Source organism: Coenobita brevimanus, chromosome 55 (genome assembly GCF_032717465.1).
Source record: "Coenobita brevimanus isolate Jiangsu-jjx chromosome 55, ASM3271746v2, whole genome shotgun sequence".
In the NCBI taxonomy this organism is placed as follows: Eukaryota; Metazoa; Arthropoda; class Malacostraca; order Decapoda; family Coenobitidae; genus Coenobita; species Coenobita brevimanus.
The window spans coordinates 37,971,989-37,995,722 of record NC_137008.1 but is presented as its reverse complement, the minus strand read 5'-3'; positions in this window follow the sequence as shown (position 1 = coordinate 37,995,722).

The window sequence follows — 23,734 nt, the reverse complement described above, 5'->3', positions numbered from 1 at the left end:
GGATGGATAAGGAAGGGAGAGATGGGACAGGGAGGAAGAGTGAGAAGGGAGATAGAAGGCAAGAGGGCAGACAGCAGAGAGAAGGGAGAGAAAAGACGAATAGTAGGGGGAAGGGAGAGAATGGAAGAATGGTAAGGAGTAGGGAGAGGGAAGAGAAGGATAAATGGAAGGGAGACATGAAAGGAGGGTAAATGGAAGGAAGAAGAGAGTGAAGCATTTATGGCAGGAAGGGAGAGGAAGGAAGAATAGTAGCGAGAAGGGAGAGGGGTGGTAAATGGTAGGGTGAAGGGAGACGAGGGTAAATGGTAGGGAGAATGGAGAGGAAGGAAAATGGTAAGGAGAATGGGGAGGAGGAAAGAATGGTAGGGAGAGATAGGAACAGTGAGCAGGAAGGGATAAGGGGAGAGGTTGAATAGAGGATAAGTAGGAAGATAGGGAAGGGACGAAAATGGTAGGAAGAGGACGAGGTGACAAGGAGGGAAGAGGGGTAGGGGCTTAGGGGGAGGGGAACGAGGGAAGAAGGATGTGGAATGAGGGGAAAACAAGGCAGGGGAGGAGGAGAGGGGAGGAAGGGAGAAGCTGTATAGATGGTGAAGGAACAGAAGGAGGGAGAGAGGAAGAAGAAGGAATAATGGCAGAGAGAGAGGGTAGGGACAAGGCGGGGAAGTCGGGGATGAGTTAATAATGGTAGGACAGAAGATAAGAATGGTATGAGGAAAACAATGGGGAAAAGGAGCAAATGGTATGGACAAGGAGTAGGGGTAAGGAGGGGGGAGAGGAGAAGCAGAGAGAAACAGTATGGCTAGAAGGGAACGGACATGAAGATGGGGGAGAAGTGCAATTAAAGGGTACACACACAAGTTCATAATATACACACAAGCACACATACGCATACAAACACATACATAAATACATACAAAACACTCACACAATACGCAAGCATGCATTCCTTCACTCGTCATCAGAGAACTCGCGTGATAAGGGCAAGGCAACTTCTGATCTGTCTGTCACTTGGAATTGTGGTTTTTAATACTTTTATCTCTCTGCCACGATTTTTCTGTTCCATCGTACAATTTTATTAATGGAGATAAGAGGGACTGGAGGGAGAAGGAAAGAAGAACGGTATGAAGAGGGAGGAGAAGAGATGGAAGAAAAAGGGGTGAGAAAGAGTGGAAAGGGCAAGGGGCAAAGGGAAAAACAGACGAGAAAGGGAGATGGAAGAGAGAAGTAGAGGAATAAGAAATGGAAAGAGGAGTTATGAGATGAGAATATGAAACAAGAAGGGAAAGGAGTAGAGGAGGAAGGGACCGGTGGCGAGGAGAAGGGGAAAGGAGCAAAAAGGAGGAGAGAGATGAGAGAGAAAGATGAGCAGAATGGGAGAGAGGGGGAGGAGTAAGATGAGGAAAGGGGGAGGAACAAGAAGGGGGATTGGGAGTGTTTGGATGTGCAAGATTGGGAAAAAGAAAGGAAGGAGGAAGAGGGAGGGGGAAAGTTGGAAGGGTGCAGCCAAGAGGAGATACAGACAATGAAGGAAGAATGGTAGGCAGGAGAGGAAAGGGAGAAGAGGGGGAAAGGTAAGGAGGAAAGAGCGACGTGGAGGAGGATTGCAGTCGGAAAGGAGAGGGAGATGAGCGTTGTAAGGAAAGATGGAACAGAGATTTTTTTTTTAATGGGTGACACGGAGGTAAGAGAAACGCAAGAGGTACCTGGTCGCTACTGTAAACAACAGGTCAAGTTCTGAACAGAGTTCCTCAATCTTCCTTTCCCTCGGCCTGTGACGTCCACGTATTTTGGCTTTCTTTGGAAGAGTATATTACTTGTTTGTTTTCACCTTTTGTTGTTGCTTTTGTATTGTATTGTCTTGCCTGAGTATGCAGTCACTTGGAGGACAGCCAAATGAAGGGAGGACGGCAGTGGGAGGACATGACAGGCAGAGATGTGTAAATTCCCGGCAAGTCTGATGAGGCAAAACCCAAATATCCTTCCAGATGCGTAAATTAGCCAGAAAAATAAAATAAGAACGTTCAAACACAAATAATCAAATGCCCATTCTTGCGGGAAACTGAATGTTGTAAATAAAAGGATTGTACAGGTTAACCCAAATGATAGAATGGATGTGAAGATCTGCTGTGTGAAATAACCAACTGACCTCCGAACAGGACAAACTATGAATTGAATATTGATACTTACGCACGCAGATCAGGTACTGCACAACAAATTACCTGAAATGATGAAAACACATAAATTAAACCATGTATTTATTTACACATGAATTACAGTAAGCTATATGGTTGATGGGAAGATATAAATAGCTATAAAGAAATAAAATTATATTCTGAACTGTGTCTTCCATATGTCGAAACGTTTGCGTCAATTCCAGTAGGGATTAGTTAGAGAAAGAGAGAGAGAGAGAGAGAGAGAGACAGAGAGAGAGACAGAGAGAAAGACAGAGAGAAAGACAGAGAGAGAGACAGAGAGAGAGACAGAGAGAAAGACAGAGAGAAAGACAGACAGAGAGAAAGACAGACAGAGAGAAAGACAGACAGAGAGAAAGACAGACAGAGACAGAGACAGACAGACAGACAGAATTTTCTCATGGACTGTCACTCAGTCCTTCCATCAACTACTGCTAAAATCTTATTAAAGCCGTTTATTTTGTTTAGGAACACACACACACACACACACACACACACACACACACACACACACACACACACACACACACACACACACACACACACACACACACACACACACACACAAAACACACAACACACACACACACACACACACACACACACACACACACACACATTCGCTGCACTTACTGATTTTTTTGCTCCATTATGTAATGTTACTTGCTATTCACTTTCAGAAATTTTAACTTACCCGCAGCAGGAATGAATGTGTGAATGCGTGGTTGCCTGAGTGTGACGTTTGGATAAATTATGATTAATACGAAGAAATGAATGAAAGGTTGTAAAGATAGCACAGTTTTACACGATCATGCCAAGAAACCAGACATGACTAGCGAAACCGCAGATGAGGGACGCTGCATAACTGTGAACCCCATACACAGTTTCTTCCGGAGGGGCTTAACTCTCCCTACACAATCATTAGCGTTGTCGATTCTTGTCCTCCGCTGCGCCTTGGTCAGGGCCAGGAGAACTGCAAGAACTTGAACCAATGTTGTCTGTGCTGGAAGCCAATGCCTCCCAAGCCATGAAGTACTGCAGACTATCCGAGGAGGAAGTGCTTGGAAGCAATATTTATACCTACGGTACTAGAACAATGCGATTAAGATATTTACTAGAAATGTGCTTTGTTCCCCTCACGATTACATTTAACATGTGTTCAGGAAAGTATAGATGGACAGAAAAATATACATACGGAACAAAACCTTTCTTTAATTTGCGTGCATAGCCATTACTATGTAGAATAAGTGTGATTAACAAGTCCTTCAGTAATGATTCACAGATTTGTCATAAACCGGCTATCCGATGCCACTGACAAGATAGTAATTTACATCCCATTATATCAACTTAAGTTTTAACTTAGGTAACAGGTTGTCTGACTACGAATGCATTTGTTAAAATTCAGTTCAAGTATGGTTGGCGACAAAACATTGCCTAATGTTTCATCTCATTCACTTCTCAAAGAACTCTACTAGATAATATTCATAAGCTCAGAGAGGCTTGGCAGATTCTCTATGATGTGATGTGTCTGGGAGAAGAGTGACAAACATGTCTAAGTGTGAAGCAATGGCAGTGGACCTCGAGGCCTACTTTTGACTCTGACGGTGCACAGTTGCATCTGTTATGATAATGCCAGTGACATCACTGATGGTGCACGCACACACTTTTAACTCTTTCAGTATGACAACGTACTTTTTACTTAATTCTTGCCATTTCTTGACAATTAGAATTAGCTCAGAAGAAATTTATCGAACTGTAGGGAGTAGATGGTAGCCTTCATTAACCACTCTGCTATACACGATCCCATTTATTACTGAATAAAATCGTCTCGTGGTGGCTTCATTAACATGAAAAAACGTCATTAGAATGAAGGAGTTAAACTTCCTCAGGGTCTGTCCTCTCACCACCTCTGATCGTTTTATTTATTAATAATTTTAGTCTTGCACATTCACAGTATAGACGCTGATGTGTCCACCCTTCACCTTTCCACTAATTTCTCGCATTTATCACCGTAGGTCACAGCAACACACACCTGTTGAGTTCAAGGGTTGTATTGTAAGTGTTATTAGTGACTTCGTAAAACATTTTCGTCAGCAATCTACTCTGCACATTATAAGCCAATATCCACTTATATGATACCGATACAAAATATGTTGATATCAATACAATAAGAGTAACATACAAGAGAATTTAAGGTGTGATATGAAACATACATCACTAAGGGAGAGTTGTTACGAAGCCTCCTTTGGCATTTAGACTACGGCCCCACGCCACACCTGACTGCAAAATATATAATTTCTGACCCATTTTTATGTCAGTCTTTTCTTAGTCCTCCACTCGACTCTACCTTACGTTCGATAATACATCTAATTACATCCCAGTCTCTTGACATCCTCGATTACTTTTGGTCGTAAAGTGTTTAGTAAATATCACATAGTTATAAGCTCAGGTGCAGGGTGACTGGATATGGTTAAACGATGTTCTACTTTGCAGAACCGATTTCATTATTTATTTCCCTCTAATTAGTTATTAACTTTATGCAGGGATCCTTATTCGCCACTGTGTGGTGTAAAGTTCTCACCATATACAGCACTGCAAAATGCCACCAGGCCTGAGAAACATCTCCATTAAAAGAACTCGAAGCTGGCGTCACCATCGCAGATCTAAACAAGAGCAGAACAATGCTGGGACCCGCAGCGAGGTTCTTTTGTCTCAAAAAGCTTAAATTAAGCACTCTTACTAAATTTGTCGCTAGATGGCGCCAACTCAGGTGTCAGTTGATGGCAGATTTGGATTCTCCATGTCAAATTACCTTATACGGTACCACTTCTATGTCTCCGAAGACCTCCTTCTAACAAATCCTCCAGAAGCAGAAAAAGAAGAAGAACGCTGGCCACTCACTGACCTGGCTATCGCCGCAGGTAAGAATGTGAGGTGGTCACACAAATAATTATGACACTTCCTTTCAGATCCCTACATCCTGACCAACTGCAATGTGTGAGAAGAAAGGTTCATTTATACAATCAGTGTCGGAGCTTGTTTTTGAAGCATAGTAACGATGCCATGCTACAGCACTTACTGTGCAAAGGATCAGTACTGCCATATGTATGATCACTTCCCGAACAAGACATCTCTACCATGCTTCGAAAACATGCTGTGACATTGATCATGTAAACGAGCCCTAAGCCAATGCAATATGTTATAGGGACAGAGTACTTCTCCGTGTGCAGGCCTTGCAGTCTACTTTAACACTACAGAGAGGATTCGAGGACTCGACATGAAGGTCTTTAATTGGTTTGGTGGCATATTTCAACTTGTTAGTCCATTATTTTTATTTTCTATGCAAGAAACAAGGAACCAAAGGCCAGCAGCCCGTAAAATAGTTCTCTCCAAGGAAAAAACAAAAACAAGATAACAAAAACAAATTCAAGATCTGTTCATTTCGAGGTGCCTGGACACGGTGTGTCTAAAAGACTGCAGATCATAGGCAGTACGAAATACAGACAGAGGGAGACAGTTCCAAAGAAGACCTGTTGCACACACGAGGGACTGTGAGTAACTGTTAACTCTTGCACTAGAGAGTTGGACAGAAAATGGAGGAGAATTTGTTGCTAGATGGGTGCTACGTGCCTGCTGTAGTGCTGGAAGGATGCAAGCAGAGAGTTCAGAGGAGCAGCGACCATTGAAGTAGCGACAGAAAAGAGATAAAGATGCAACAGTACAGTACGAGTACAGTGAAAGGACAGAGATTGAAGGGAGCCAGTAAGAGGAGGAGAGCTAATGAAACGAAAAGCCTTTGACTCCCCTTTGTTGAGAGGAGCTGCATGTGGGGAAACCTCCCCACACATGAGTGTTGTACTCTACACAGGAGAGAATAAACTTCGTGTATAAAGTCAACAACTGTGCGGGGGTAAAGCAGGTACTGAGTCGGCTTAGCACACCTCATCTCTTGTAAACAAATTTTGCAAGAGGTAATATGATCTTTTCATGATAAATCCCAAGAGAATGAAACCCCAAGTATGTTTCAAAAAGATGCAGGACTGAGATGAATACTGTTAAAAATCAGAGGCAGAAGATTTTGTTGGGCTGAATGATGTAAGAACTGAGTTTCTGATGCATTAACCCAAGGCGTCCAGATAACATATGGCTACGTTGCAACATTTTGTCAAAGTGAATCCCAACGTATCCATATGTTTTGCAATTGCTAGGTCCGCCACTTCCACAATTATCAAATTTCGCGTGTGATTTTTGGTATGGCGGCAGGGACACTGCCTTACCCCGCGTGACCTCTCCCCCACCGCACCCCACTGTCTCAGCAACTCACCTGTTAGCAGTGACCTGGCCAGTAAAGACATGTCGCGCCACGGTACAAAATTGAAGGCGAGAATGATTCCCCAACCGATGACGATGTGGAGGACAAAGATTATGTGGCACCAGAGGAAGAAACAAGCAGAAGTGATGAGGAGGTAACGTCACCATGGAAGGAGTGGTATGCTGATGTGTTCAGTGAACAAAACAATGCTTATATCGCCTATATTATTGTGTGAAAACCAGTATGCTCTTGTACTGCATATAAATTCGTACCAAATGAACAAATATCTAACTATTCTGAGTGGTTTGCAATAGTTTCCACTACATAAATAACGCGACACCCGCAGTGCAGCTCCGAGGAACACAGTACCAGGTGTTTAAAGAGTCACCTGTTTAGACCACTTCTAAGCTCAGGAGAGCACTCTTGGGAGCATTTTCCAATGTTTCTCATAAAAAGCGGAGGTTTTAGCCAAAGAAGTGTTTCTCAAAAATCTGCAAGGATTGGGGGGGCCAGTGGTGAAAAATCGGTTGGGAAGCAGCGGGTTAAAAACAAGATTATTTTTATCCCAATCAGAGATATGAACCAAGTCAGAAATTAGGTGTGCTATACCCTGATCCCTTCTCTGTTGAAGTAACTGCTGAAATGGATGCTGAGGGATGGAGAGGTGAAGTGTGGAGTTATCACAGTAGATGGGATTGGATTAAATGTACAGCTTAGGTCAGTGATGAACAGATGGAAGAGAGTTGGTGACTTGACAGAGCCTTAAGGAAAACCACTACTGACAGCCCAAGGAAAAGATCAGTGGCCATCTACAACACCAGCTACGGAACGACTAGAAAGGAAGCTAGAGATGAAGGCAAAGATAGAAGGATAGAAACTCTGAGAGGGCTGATTGGAAGTTAAAGATTTATGCCAGACTCAATCGAAGCCTTTGAGATGTCAAGTGGAATGGCAAAATTTTCGCCAAAGTCCCGAAAGGAGGATGAGCAGGAGGCTGAAAGGTAGGTGAGAAGATTGCGAGTGGAGCATCCCTGGCGGAACCCATACTGACGACTGGAAAGGAGATTGTGACAGTAAAGTGCTTTAAAATTTTTTTGTTAAGAACAGACTCAAAAACTTTTGAAATACACGATGTTAAAGGTATTGGACAGTGTTAAAGGGCTGGGAATGGTCATCCTTCTTTTAGTCAGGCTGAATGAGAGCAAACCTCCTGCAAGAAGGAAAGGTACAAGGTGGAAGAATTTACCTAGGCTGGGTGTAAGCACAGAAACACAGTTCTTGAGGACAACAGAAGGGACCCCATCTCGACCCATACACCTTGTTAGGACTGAGCCCAGTGATGGCAGAAAATACATATAATAAATACATTTTAATGTCAGCCATGAGGAATTCAGAGGGGGGAAGTGATGGAGGAACAGCACCAGAATTGTCTAAGATGGAATTGGAGGAGAGAGTCTGAGTGTAGAGTTCTTCTTTATCAGTAGACGAAATAGCTACAGAGCTGCCAGAGAGGCAAAGAGGAGGGAAGGATGATGAAGTAACGTTGTTAGAAAGGTTTTTGGAAAAGTGCCATAAGGAGCGGGAAGAATCTGAATTGGTGATTTCAGAGCATTGAGAATGAATGAAATTATTTTTAGCAGAACAAAGAACAGACTTAGGATGATTCTGGGCAGAAAAATAAAAGAGATGAGATTCATGGGGGGGTTGGCTCCGGTACCTTTTGTAGCCCATCTCGTTGTGGAAAGCACTAGAACAAGCGTGATTAAACTAAGTTTTTTTTTTTATTATTAGTCAGAGTATATGAAAAAGGAATGTATGATTCGATGCCCGACACACTAACCCCTGTAATGCACAAGGCAAACTCAGATGGCTCCCAGCCATGGATGCAATAATCATTCCAGGGAATATCAAAGAAGTACTGCCTGTGGAACACCCAATCAGCAGCTCCAAAGTGCCACAGTCGCCACTTCTTGGGAGGGTTCACAGGCCTTGCTGGAGCAATAGGACAAGTTAAGGTGATAAGGTTGTGATCGGAGGAAAGCAACAGAAAGAAAGGGTTAAAAGGGTATGCAGAGGGATTAGTTATAAGGAAGAGGTCAAGTATGTTGGAACTCTCTCCAAGGCAGTCAAGGATATGGGTAGGGTGCTGTGCAAGCTTCTCTAGGTCGTTAAGGATACAAAAGATAAACACTTTTTCACCATGATCAGTAAAAGGAGAGGAGAGCCAAAGGTGGCGGTGAACAATGAAACCACCAACAATGGAGACTTCAGAGAATGGAGAAATTGATAGAATGTGTTCCATCTAAGAAGTAAGATAGTTGAAGAACTTTTCTTAGTCAGTAGAATTATGCGATATGTAAACAGCACAGATATATTTAGTCAGAGAATGACAGGATACCCGAAGCCAGAGAGTAGAGAATTCAGAAGATTCAAGATAAGGAACACGAGAGGAAGATATATTGCTGCACACATATACAGAACAGCCACCTTTTGCTTTGAAATTAGTATAGAGAAGGTAGGAGGCTACTGGAAAGGGTTTGCTATATACACATACGGTGCTTCTATGCAAGGTGGCATCGATGGTTTTCCGTTCCATAACCCTCCTCCTCTCATTATAACCCTTCAACTTCTCTATCTTCACCGTAACGCTGTCGTAATGCGTTTCTCTCTCTCTCTCTCTCTCTCTCTCTCTCTCTCTCTCTCTCTCTCTCAATGTACTTGCATCTCTCACCTATTACGGCTGACATGAAGCACCCTTCTAGCTTTACATTCGCACCTCTTTCCTGTTCGACTTTCTAATGCAAAAGTTGACAGGTAAAGTATTCCCAATTTACATTTATAAAGCTAGTCAACTCTGGAACTACCTTCCTCAACCTCTCTTTCCCGCTCTCTATAACCACTCTTTTAAATGAAATATGTCCAAGTATCTCGAAATTAACGGACATTGATTTGGCTTCCATTACATTTACCTTTCTTTGGAAGCAACAATTTTCATAGAGTTTCAGCCTTCGGGCCATGCTTTGCATGCACAAAACTGACAAGGCACAAAGCATGTCACTGTGTTTACTTCACACGTAGGGCGATGTCCATCACTCTCTTCCCTGACACATCCTTTCAAAGAAAATCATCTAAGAGCAGAATACCATACCAAAACCTCTTTCAGCTCGAAATAATAAAGAGAAGTAAGTGAAAACAGGTGAACTATTACGCGAAATTCTGTCGCCAATTGTACTTCCACCGACCCGTCTCTTCCAGCCACCTAATCCGGAATGGCAAAGGTAAAGATATATGAAAATCCCCAACGTCCCTAAGAGGAAGCGGGACTTGATGTGCATTGAGTCAGGTACAAGCATGACAGGGAACGACCAGAGCAGCAGCGAATGGCCTTCTTGGCAAATAGCTTTTCCTCACAGTCATAGTCAGTCTCCTCAGGCACTTACCTTGTCGCAAGATGACAATCTGGTTAAGTACAGTAAATGCTTTTTTTTTTCCCCTTAGTACAAGGTTTTCCTATTTTGTGCTTATAACCTCTTCAACTCAAGGACTTGTTTTATATTTTATTCTGGTACAAATTGGGGAGATCCCTTGTAGTGAAAGGGTTAACGAAGGCTATAATTAACCCTTCCATTTCCAAAAGCCACAATTAAACTAAATACACACACACACACACACACACACACACACACACACACACACACACAAATAATAATCTGGAAATGACAAAGAATTAAATGAAAATGTGAGAGGACTGAAGAGCTTATGCTACGTTGACTAGTATGAACAATTCTTTAGGTAAAATCACCGACTCTCCATGAAAACTCTGCTGTTACTTACACTTCCTTGAATTAGTCCTGAAGTGGATATCCGAACGCAATGCACAACACATATATTCGGTATTAATGCATAAATGGTGGGGTGTGAGAATGCAGAGCCATCTGTTAGCGTGTGGGTGGACGACAGGGTCGAAGAGAGAGGCTTCCAATAATTATGTCCAGAACTGAATGCATATAAAAGAAAAATAAATGCTGTGCCGAATGTTAGTTATTCATCCCTTGTTAGTTACGCAGAGAATGACGACGGGTTCGTGTCATCTACAATTCAACATCAGCTCGTGTTGACTTGGCTCCAGGTCAGCTTCGCTGCCAGTAAAGGAGAAATAAATAAAATTCCCTGACAACTTAGGATGGCTTAGCATGGGGGAGGGGGGGAATGAAGGCAGGGCAATAGCATTAGAGTTAGAATGGGGGTGTTCAAAAGAGGGGCAGGGAGTTAACGTATGTATTCGGAAATGGAGGAAGTACTCTGGAGGTTCAGAAGACGGGCTGAGGGGTAAAAGATAAGACAGGTGTTTTGAGGAGGGGCATGAGAGATGGGAGTCCAGGAGCGGGGCGTGGGGTGGCGATATTCAAGGAGGGGTAAAGGGACGATGGGGGTGTTCAGAGAGCAAAAAGAAGGTGGGGGCTTCAAAAGTTGGCTATGGGGGGTTGGGGGAGGTGTTCAATGGGGGACACTGAGGTGAGGGAGGAAATCTATGGGGCAGGGAGGTAGCGGGAGGTATTCAGAAGAGGAACAGGGGTAAGGTGTTTTGAGGAGAGGTCAGGGGGTGAAGTGGTGAGGGCCCAAGAGAGTTAGATCAAGACTGAAGTGGTGGATGGTGAGGCGGGGTGTGAGTGTGTGAGGGAAGGGTAACATCCTGATGCGAGAAATGGACACATCCGTCTTTGAATTTGTGGTTTTCATCTGGTAACGAGGTGACTTAACCCGCATTGACCCTGGTCTTCGCCTGGGCTGGGCAATGGCAACCCCGCGTGACTTGATAAATAACAGGGTTGCAGGTACACTCACACTTTCATCCGCTCTCTCTCACATCCTCACATACCATCACACTCGTACATCCTCTTATATCCGCATTCTCACGCACCCTCACTCTCACACACACTCACATACCATCACATTCACACACTCTCACTCTCACACACTCTCACTCTCATAAACTCCTAGACATCCACATTTTCACATATCCACGCTCTCATGCTCCTTCACACACCTTCACTCTTTTAAATTCTCATTTTCATACACATTCATATACCGTCATTCTCACATACGATCATTCTCATGCATCTTCACATACCCCACTTTCATCGTCAATTAATACACTCACCTACTCTCACCCTCACATACCCTCCTATGCACTCACTTCAGACCCTCACTATCAAACCAACACCTTCACACACCCTCATATACATTCACTCTGACACACCCTCACCCTCAACACACTCTCAGCATCACAAACCCACACCCTCACACACTCTCAACCTCACACACCCTTACCCTCACATATCCTCACCCTCACTCTCACCCTCCCACACCCTCACCCTCACATTACCACACCCCTCGCACACCCTTACACCTCACACACGCTCACACACCCACACCTTCTCACATCCTTACCCTCACACACCCATGTCCTTACACACCCTTATCCTTACACACCCTTATCCTTACACACCCTTATCCTTACACACCCTTATCCTTACACACCCTTATCCTTACACACCCTTATCCTTACACACCCTTATCCTTACACACCCTTATCCTTACACACCCGCACACTCAGTTTTTCTGCAGACTTGTTCTTTGTAGCCCAACTTATTCACTCCTCCACATTCCGATTTGACGTTATACTTTCCATGGGGTCTACGAAGGTCAAGATATTTGGGGATACAATTGATGTAAGTATCGTTAACCAGATATTCCAGACAAATGTTTTCCCGTGTATTCGGCTTATCTCGAAGTTCTCACTAAAATTTCATCTAAAGCCTTAATATTTAACTTAAACATGAGCGACAAAATAGGATGTAAATAATGGCCTCTGATACAGGACACGGTCACGGTGGTTCACTGGTTACACCGTTCGCCTCCCTTTTGCGGTGCCCTAGGCTGCTTCCAGTCGCGGCGGACTTTTAAAGTAAATGGTGGTATATGTTCGGTCATAAGTCTGCATAAATTCTCACATTGTCAGGTACTTTCCGACGATATATACAAACTCTGACACACATAAACACAGCCATTACGAAAACTGCGACTTTCAAATGCACCGCTCTCACTAGACACCCCTTTCCGATTTCGTTCATGGCCAGCACAAGGAGGGGATAATTCTGGCTAACGTTCTAACTCTTGTAGTGAGCCACATGAAGACCGAAAAAAAAGAAGAAACAATTAGAAACAGTATTTCAACACTTCTAAATAGCATATGGCTGCTGAAAAGATCGAAAGGGTTGGTTGCTAAAGTAAGACATACGCACGATGTTTCAGAATTCACCGTGTTGTGTTGCAGAATGAGAAGCACGAAAGAGCAAAGATAATTTTTTGTGCAGGGTGCTTATTGAAAGCATATCCCCCGAGTGATTAATGGCTCAAATGACACGACCCAAACGATTAGCGCAATAATGCAAAAGTTAAGCCATTGATAAATCGGACGGCGAGCTCTTGAACTGCCGGGACAGGCACACGGAGGCAAGGACGGGGATTATGGGGCGGGGGTGAGGCAGAGGATGGTAAAGTGAAGCACGGAGAGGCAGAGGTGTGAGGCGGGAACAGGCACGGTAAGGCAGGGAGACGTGAACAAGGCAAAGAAAGAGAGGATAGACAAGGTAAGGCAAGAGGAGGTGGAGTAAGGGAAAGTGAGACAGGGTGATGCACGGTCAGGTGTGGGATATGCAGAGAAAGACGGCTATGGCAGAGTGAGATAAGGGGGAAGCAGGGTTAGGAGTGTGAGGTAGTGGAGAGGCAACACGAGGCAGGGTATGGCAGAATGTGGAAGGGAAGAGGCAGGGTGTGGCTGGGTGTGGTAGGGCGAGGAAATGTGAGGTGGGGGGGGGGGACTATGACGCGAGGCAGGGTTAGATGGAAGAAATATAGGGTGAAGAAGGATAAGGCAGGTGAGGTAAGAGAGAGTCAATGCGGGGAAGCGTGAGGTGAGGTGAGGGAGGGAGAGGCCGGGTGAGGTGTGGGAGAGCCAGGGTGAGGCAGCGAGAGAAGTGGTGAAAAGGTAGGACGAAACTGGTTGAGGAAGGGGGAGGGAAAGTGAAGTGAAGGAGAGGCCAAGTGAGGAAGAAGAAGTGCGGTAATGTGAAGCAGAATAAGGTGAGGGGAGGCAGGATGAGACAAGGTAATTTAAGAAGATTTGGAGAGTGACAGGGTGAGAAAAAGTAATTTAAGATGGGGGTGAGTTATTTGGGGACTGGCAGGGTGAGACGGGGGAGAAGCAGGAAGTGACAAGGTGAGGTGGCGTACAGGTAGGGTGAAGCAGGGAGAGATGGAGGTGGGACAGCAGGCATCTGAGGCAGGGTAAAGTGGGGGAGAGGTAGGGTGAGGTGGAGAGGTAGGGGACAGGTGGTGTGACTAATGCTGCTGTACCCGGCCTTGGGGGTGAGGGGGTGGCGGGACTTAATGGAGATTGTTTCTAACACCTTCAACGAAATGGGCCTTTCCTAAGCTGAATCAATCGTCTGACGTTAGAATAAAATACAGAGTTCGACCTCAGGCAGATGTGGTTAACGGAGATTTTTTTAAATTTGGTAGCTGTGTAGAGAATGATGGGATGGAGTTAGATGCGATGAGGGAGAGCTTAACTCTGTAACAGTCACTTAATTTTATTCTGAATTATATTTTGGCGATTAACAGACACTTTTGCAATGCTCAAAGTAAACCTTCGGCAATATTACTGTCATAAACTATCACGACAGACATTTCTGTTGCATTCCATCTTATGATGGACAATTAAATTTAACTCACAGAAACTTACCTCAACTAAGCGGGTAAATATTCAGCATGATGGCGTCGTAAATATTCTATTTTACCACCACAGATAATCTTATTACAGCTTAGGAAGGATTTAGCTTTGTGAAAAGGCTTCACTGTTTCCACTAACCCCTTTAGTGCGATAATCAAACTTCTATTCTATTCTTTCCACTTTCAAAAGATTTTGTTCCAGCTTTAAGATGTACATCTTGCAATGAAATGGCCAAAAGTAAGACGAAATTTCTGTTTCATTCTTGCCACCCACGGACGAATTTGTTATAGCTTAAAAGACAACTCCAGCAGCGAAAGGGTTAAAAGTGAATATGATACGGTTAGGATGTGGTTGACAAGCCTTCTTCTTTGCTATCCTTGTCTTATTACAAGTTTAGTAGCACTCTTGTAGGAGATACCTAGCATGGGCCAGCTGGCCTACCGCAGTTATTCTCTCTTCTCATGTTCCTACGTTAAGTCTGATACTGAGGTGGTTGATGTATGGGGGAGGTGAGTGTGACTTTACAGTAGTTGGGGTGGGTGGCGTGGGATGGGTGAGAGAGTGATCAACTTGGAGTGGGTGGAGTGTGGTGAGTAAAGTGTGCGTGGTGGGGCGGCGGGGGTGAGGGGATGTTCCAGTGGGAGTGAGTGGAGCTGAGTGGGTGTGGGAGGGTGCAAGAGGAGGTGGAGAAGGAGGGGTTGGTGAGTGAGTGATAAAAGCGGGGTGGTATGGTTGGGGTGGGTAAGGAAGTGATAAAGTGAGGGTGGGTGAGGATGTTACTCAAGTATGGTTGGGGTGGCAGTAGTGAATGGTTGGAGTGGTCAAGTGCAGGTGGGTAGGATGGGGTGGATGAGGATATGATAAAGTGGGGGTGGGTGGGGAAGAGAATGGATCAGCGTGGGTGGGTGAGGTGAACTGCCACAGGCCGGGTGAGACCGGAGTAGCCAGGGCAGATTCACCACAGAACTTATGACCACTTCCCTGTCACAGCTATTTTTCCCCCAGGAACTGCAAGGAAAGCAGAGACACAAATCTTCTCATGACTCTAGTTCTTCCTCCAGAAATATTTCATATTATTAAGAGAAAGTTTGATCGTGTGTGCATCCATATATACAGTCACTTCTCTGAGATTTGATCACCCTGTCACCCTGGCTAGCTTTGATGTAGAATCCCTTTTCACGAATGTTCCCTTGCATGAAACCACTCGGCTCATCACAGATAACACCAGTATTTCTACTCTTACTTCAGTTGGCTTGGACAGAAAATAATTTTACAACCTGTTAGAGATAGCAACCCACCAATCCCTGTTTACATTTAATGGAAAACTTTTTACTCAAAAAGATGGAGTGGCGATGGGGTCACCACTGGGTCCTTCATATGCTAATGCTTTTCTTTGCCACCATGAACAAACTTGGCTTAATAATTGTCCCATTGATTTTAAACCCATCTTTTACCGAAGGTACATGGACGATACTTTAGTTATATTTAAAAACCCTGCTGATTTTCATAAGTTTATGGATTATATAAACTCCCAACATCCTAACATAAAATTCACTCATGAAGCTGAAAAAGATAAACGCCTTCCGTTCCTGGACATTCTAGTTAACAATCACCCCCTCTCATTTATCCACGAGTGTTTACCGGAAACCCACTTTCACTGGCCTAGGCACAAACTTCCTCAGTTACATCCTGTACGGTTTTAAGATCAACAGTATTACAACGTTGTTCAACAGAGCGTACAATTGTTGCTCCTCTTGGCTTACTTTCCACTCCGAAATTTGTTTCTTAAGAACCTATTTTGCCTATAATAAGTACCCCATCAGCGTTTTCGAGAAACTATTAAGCAGGTTTTTAAATTCAAAGTTCTCCTCAATCAGGCCTGTTCACACTGTAGATAAGGAGTGTTTGTATATCAAGATCCCATACTTAGGTTCATTAATTTACGAAATTAGGAAAACACCAAACAAACTTCTCCGTGATTGTTATCTACAAATTAATTTTAAGATAATCTTAACAAACAAGAGTACTATAGGTAGCTTTCTTAAGCATTCATCTTGTCTTCATACTAACCTCCGGTCCAATGTGGTTTATTTATTTTCGTGTTCTAGCTGTCCTGCTAGATACGTGGGGTCGACCTCACGTTGGCTGCTCCACCGAATTCTTGAGCACCAAGGTAAATCCACTAGGACTGGAAGGTTCCTCTCTAAACCCTCTTATTCTTCTATCAGAGAGCACTCTCACCTTTCTGATCACCCTTTCTCTTCTGCAGATTTTCGGATACTAACTTCATGTCAGTCTTACTCTGACCTCATCACTGCCGAATCCATCCTGATTCATAGAATGCGACCCAGTCTCAATAACTCGACTAGCGCTACCCAACTATTCACGCAGTAACAACTTTTAACAGGTCAACTCCTACTCCTTTTATTTCATTTTTTAATATATATGTTTAGCATAGTTAGCCTTTGTCCTGATCTTCAGATTTTGCAAGGATTAAACATGGTACTTTTATGCTTTACCCCATTTTTATATTGCTTCCCTCTTTTTTTTTTTTTTTTTTTTTTTATGCAAGTCTATGTTTTGTACACAGGTTTTTTATTTCTCCTGACATTGATCGATGATTGTTGTCTTTTTAACTTTTAGATCCACTGATGATGGAGATTGTGTCTCCGAAACGTTTGGATTAATAATAAAGATGCTGTACATCACAACGTTGGTACTACTTTTCCTGACAAGACTAAGGTTCCCAAGAGGAAGATCTATTGCGGATATTTTATATATATATAGATATATATATATATATATATATATATATATATATATATATATATATATATATATATATATATATATATATATATATATATATATATATATATATATATATATATATATATATATATATATATATATATACTCGTTTGTCCCTACATAACATCTACAGTACACAGCTCATACACTGCCGAATTCACCTCATATACCTGTCGATAAACCTATCGTTTCAAATAACTCTACACCTTATACAACACAACACACACCATCTGATATACCGATATACTTATACGAGCTGTCCACGCCAAGCGTCGCACGGCATGCCTCAGCCAAGCCTTGCGCACGGACTTGCCATACAACCTGCATGACCTTGCTGACCGAAGCAATTCATCGTCCCTTCATTCATTTCATACTGTATCACTGACAAAAGTTTGGTGGAAATCCGTCGATGGGTTCAGATTTCGCGCCACAAGGTGAAACTACTGTAAGTCGACCCATATGACCTTGACCTTTGACCACTCGACCTAGCTGACCTAATCGGTTCATTATCTCCTTATACTGCATTAGTGACAAAAGTTTGGTGGAAATCCGTCGATAGTGTTACGGATGCACAGACCCACGCACGCACGCATGGACAGATCAATCACTTAATGCCTTCTCCATCATACGTGGGCGGAGGCATAATTATGATCAATATCTGAAACCTACTATAGTGTGTGTGTGTGTGTGTGTGTGTGTGTGTGTGTGTGTGTGTGTGTGTGTGTGTGTGTGTGTGTGTGTGTGTGTGTGCTTGGATTTGAGTGCAGTTATGTTGAGTGCTCTTGCGTGTGTGTGTGAGTATAACTGACCGGTTGTGTCCAAGTGTTGCTCAGGAGTATGATTTTAGTGTGGGTGCTCTGAGTGTGACTGAGTGGTTAGGGCTGGGATATTGGCTGTCCTTCAATGGATGTGTCTGAGCACCTGAGTGGCTATATTTGAGTGTTCCTGAGAGTGGCTGTGTCTCAGTGTCCCTTGAGTGGTTGCACTAAAGTGCCACTATACCCTGGATCGTTGTATCGGAGTGTCCTTTAACCTTTACACTACGATGACGCCTTTTTATACTTTATTCTTGAAATCTCCGGACGATTTTATTCAACTTAGGGGGACGTTTGAAACAGGTGGGGTTAGATATAGCCTTCAGTAACTCCCTCACTACCAGATGCCTCTCCTAAGCTGAATAAAATCGTCTGGAAACAGCAAGATAAAACGAAAAACACGTCCCTGAGAGGCAGCATCTGAGTGTCCCTAACTGTGGCCTGAGTGGCTGGGTGTGAGTGTCCCTGAGGTAGCCAGTCAGCACCTACTGTGTGCTAAGGTGACTGCTTGTGAAGGCTGTGGTCGGCGAGAGTCCAAGCCACAGATAAACTGCCCCTGAGTTGCCAATGCCTGTCAACCCGCCTAAGATAAGAGGTGTGGCGAATTGTCTCGTACCAAGCCAACGAGGAATGTGGCTACGCAGAATGAAAGAGGGACTGTAAATACGAGGTGGAATGAGAAGAGGAGAGAGGAAGAGTGGAGAGGAGAGTGGGGACGGGGAGAGGAAAAGGTGAGCGTAAAGGGAGATATTTCAGAAGGGAAAGAATGAGGGCCTATAAATGGAAGGAGGAATCAGGAGAGGTGAGGGGAGGCGAAGACAACAGAAGGAGGGGAGGGAGGACATGATAAGCAGGGAGTAAAGGAAGATTTTCTGAGGAGAGAAAATAAGCGACGGAAAGAAATTGCACTTATAAGGAAGAATGAGGAGAGAAGATGAGCTAGAGGTAAAAGAATAGAAAAGAAGAAATATGAGAGGAAAGAGAGACTAGGAGCTAAAGAAACGTAATATTGAAAAGAAAATCCTGGGATATAGCCTATACAAATGATGGTAAAACGGAGGAATGAGGAAGGAAGCTGAGAGGAAAGATAAGAGAAGAGAAACCAGAGATGACATGAAAAGGAGAGAGTTGGAGGGAAGAAAATCGGGAAATAAAGAAGGAAAATGCTTAGAGGAAAGGAAAGAAACGAGAGAGGCTAAAGAAAGGAATGACGAAAGGTGTGAAGATGGCGGGTGAAGGGAAGGAAAAAGTTAGGAGGAAAGACAGGAAGAAGGAAGTAATGAGGAAAACGAAAAAAACAAGCGAAAGAAATGACAATACTAAAAAAGATGGGCAATAATTATTGTAAACATAACGAGGAATGAAGAGAGAAGAGGAGAGGAGCGGGAGGAAGGGAAGTAAAACATAAGGAGGAGGAGGAGGAGGAGGAGGAGTTACCGAAAGAAAGCATGACATGACAGAGGAATGTGCCCTGAGAGAATCAGAGGAAGACTGTAGGTGCGAGAAGGAATGAGGAGAGGGGAGTAGAAAAGATAAGAGAGGAAGGAGAAGAAAAACTAAATTGAGGAAAGAAAAAAAGAAAAGAAAAGAATGAAAGAAGATAGGCGCTGAAAAGAAGCATGAGATAATGGAGGAATGTAGCTAGGGAAAAAGAAATGACAAACAGTGAGAAAAGATTGAACAAAGGGAAGAAGAAGAGTGGAGAGGACGAGAGATAAAAGGAAGGAATGGAGGAAAGTAAAAAAACTGAAGGGAAGAGAGTGGAAGAAAGTATGAAGCGACAGCAGATGAATCGAAGGAGAAAATGAGGGAGATTAAACAGACGAAATGGTGAGAAGCGTGGATAAGGAAAACGAGAAATACATGAAGAGGAAGACAAATACTGACTATGGAACGAGAAAAATGATGTGAAGAAAAGAAAAGAAGAGAAGAGAGGAGAAGAAAAAAAGAGAGAGAGCCAAGGAGAGTGTAATGAGGGAGGAAGCTGGAAGGAGTGAAGAAAGAGAAATACAAAATGAAAAGAAGAAACTAAAACATGAGAAGACAGCAGAGGAAATAAAAGAGAGAGAGTCAACACAAGATATGACAACAAAATAGAGGAAAGGATGTGAATTTTTGACTGAAAGGGAGAGGGAAAGAAATTGCATAAAATACCAGAAGTTTACTGAGAAAAATCTGGAATCAGTAGAGGAGAGGAAACGCCAGCGAAAAAGAGAGACGAAAGCAGAGTGGTGGAAATGAGAAAAATAAAAGCAAGAGATAGCAAATGAAATAAACTGAGGAAATGACTGAGACAGATACTATTAGATGGAGAAGAAATAAGAAGAGAGGAAAGGAGAGGAAAGGAGGGGAGAGGAGGGGACAGGTAGGGGAGGGAGGGAAGAGGAAAGGTAAGAGTGGATGAAGGGAAATCGTGAAAAGAAGGGACGGGAAGAAAAAGTATGAGATAACGGTGGAAATGGACTGAGTAGGTTCGAAAAATGAGTTTGGGTGAGACAAGAGTGGTGTTGAGAGAGAGAGAGAGAGAGAGAGAGAGAGCGCTAGGGCGAGAACGAAAGAGTGAGCATGGGCGGGAATGACAGAATTAATAATAAAAAAAATAAAAAGGGAGTGAGAGGAACTGGAGCAAGAGGAAGGGGAAAAAAGCAACGATAACACAAAGGAGCAGGTAAAGGTAGGAAGGAATAATAGGAGAGGCGGTGTGTATGTGTGTGGTTGGGGGGGGTTGGGGAAAGGGGGCGAAGGAAGGGAGAGAATGAGACAGAGGTATCCGCCCCCCCCTCTCCTCCACGCACCGTCCCCCCCTCTTATCTTGATGCCAAACTAGATCACGATTCCCGCACGCAAAAACAGAAAAAATCACAGCTTGGCGTTCTCTTTATCTGCGAGGGAAAATACAAGCACAATGTCCCTCTTAATCCTCACACATTACCGAACATTAAACCCTTACCGAGACCTAAACACAAAAAGAAAGAGGGAGAAGAAGAAAGGAGCGGTGTCTCTCTCTCGCTCTCTGCCTTCACTTTCTTTCTCTCTTTTTCTTTCTCTTTCTTTCTCTGTACCTTTTCTTTCTTTCTTTCTTCTTTTCTTTGTTTCCATCTGTCTGTTTCTATCTCTCTATCTATCTATCTCTCATGCACACACTTGCACACTAGTTACTCCTTCACATTTTTACCCTTACATAATCACACATACACAGTCTCTCTCTCTCTCTCTCTCTCTCTCTCTCTCTCTCTCTCTCTCTCTCTCTCTCTCTCTCTCTCGTTCTTGGTATTGCGAGCCCCGTCCCCCGCGTGTGAGTGTGATTACAGAGGCGCGTTGATAATATCCCCACACACGCGCGTGCAGCTTGGCTAATCTCAACAACACACTACCTGAGCACAAATTGTAATAAAGTGGATGATGATACGAGAGCAGAGTGAGAAAACCGACTGCACACCCACACGCGAGCTGGTCGGTCTCTGTGGTCTTGTTTCAGCTCAACTGGTCTCTTTGGTCTCTCCCTCTCTCTCTCTCTCTCTCTGCCTCCAGTTAGTCTTTGATCTGATTCTTCTCTTCATTCACCTAGCCTGTGACCTGTCTGTTTCATCTTTGCCTCCAGCTAGTCTCTAGTCAGTCTACTTCCCTTGGCTGTTTCGCCTGTTTTTTTCCTCTTTCACTAAGCAGTCGCTGGTTCGTCTCCTTCCCTCTTCTCTGCTTACAGCTAGTCTCTGGTTCTGCTTGTTTCTTCACACTTAGTCTTAGGTCTCTGGTTGTTTCTTCATTTCCATTGGGTAGTCCTATGCTGTCAGTAGTTTCTTGTTTGTATGTTTCCTCCGTGCTGCCAAACAGTCGTTGATCTGTCTGCTTCACTGCCTGCTTCTCTGCCACCAGCTAGCCTCTGGTCTGTTCCTCTGTTCCCCCCCTTCCCATCCTCCCCCTTCCTCAACCAGTGCCAACGCTGACACACGGATGCTCTGGCAACAGTGAGAAGGCCAGCTGGGAGTCACTGCAGTCTTCTGTTATCATCATCGTCCTCGTCTGGTCATAATCAACATCATCGCTATATCCTCACCTGCATCCTGACCATATTCCCACTGTTATAAATGAGGTGGGTAGGTTCCAGAAACAACATAATCATGCTCCTCCTCCTTCTCCTCCTCATCATCATCGTCATTATCATCATCATCATGTCATCATACTGTATGTCCACTGTAATGTGACTCTTATTCCACTTATTACGAGTGAGCAGAATATGATCCAGAGACAGAAGAATGGAATACACAAAACAGCAGCGCAAACATTAAGACACCCAGTGAAAAATGGGGTACATCATTTTATTCCTGCTATTTCCTCATGTGAATGACTGCCAAGTTTATAAAAAAGAAAATGGATAAAATAAAATTAAAATAAAGATATAAATAAGAAGTTTAATGTTGAAAGTATACACCAATACTTGTGCCGAGAGCGATTAATCCATCCACTAACATAACGATCTTATATTTTTTCACGTTGCCACCAGAGTGTTATATTCAGCCTGGGAAAGAGCACCTGTACTGAATGGGTAAATACAAGCTGTTCCTATCATCTCTAATTCGAAAAGCCTATCCTCTGGTGAATAACACACTCTGGAGGGAATACTAATACAAAAAATCAGGATGAAGGAGGTGGGCCAATTTACTACCAGGGGGGCCTTCCTGATCTGGACAAAAAGGTCTGGAAGTATCACAAAATATCAACAAGAAAATCGTCGTGGTAGTGAATGGGTCGGTGGGAACAACTGTATTTACTCCCTTCACTGAACAAAATCACTTGACGGCAGGAAAAGCGAATCACAAAAGGCATCATTGAAGAGAAAGGGTTAACTGGGACGAGGGGGCGAGAACGAGGTTGTTGTGGATATATTAGAGGTGGAGCGAAACAAGCTCACTCCATTACCTCCCCTACTTAGCATACTCTCACTCCATCTCTTACTCAGTCCCACCACCGTCTTGCGTCTAAGGTTCCCATCCTCATGTGTAAGGAGTCTCTCTAGCACATCCTCTTTATCAATTTAATATGCTTTTTACACATACACTCGCAGTCTCTCTTCTGTGTTACTGGAATATTTTTTATTGTTCATGTAATCTGTATTCTCTTCAAACTGAAAACGCCATTCACATCTTATTCTTTCTATTTTCACATGATTCTTTTCAGTCCAGAAGAGGGTTTTCAACCTACACGGGTCGGATTTACCCTTAATTAACTCTCAACAGCTGAATAAATGGGTCTGGTAAAAGAAATAGGAAACAAAAATAATGTTCTCAAGCTGAAAGGGCTAATAACACACCAGTACTTGGAAGACACCGGACCTATTGATGTACCGTATGCATAAGCACACTGATATAACATGAGGTGTTTTGGAGCCACCTATTTATTTCAACATGGGCGTGGTTGGATACAAAGCTTACTGTACAAGAGAATACTCGTACTCATGTAGCAGATATAAAATGGTGATAAAAAGGTGCGAGGGACACTCCTACGCTGTCCAGTATCTATATGGGTTCATAAGTAATATTCCTGAAAATATCAATCCTATTATTACCATGAAGTATGTTCTGTTTTAATCTTGATACTGCCATAGGAAGTTAATCATCTTAGAAACGACCATTCGCAGTGAAAGGGTTAAGGGAAACTGTTTCACTGGGTATAATTTTTATATCTGATAAATCCGCGGCACAGCAAAATTAAAACACAACTAGAGGGACACTCACTGGAGCTCATCTCTCCAAGGGCAACATAACTTTTAAACCACTCTTCATAATGGGTTAGGTTATCTCATCACTGA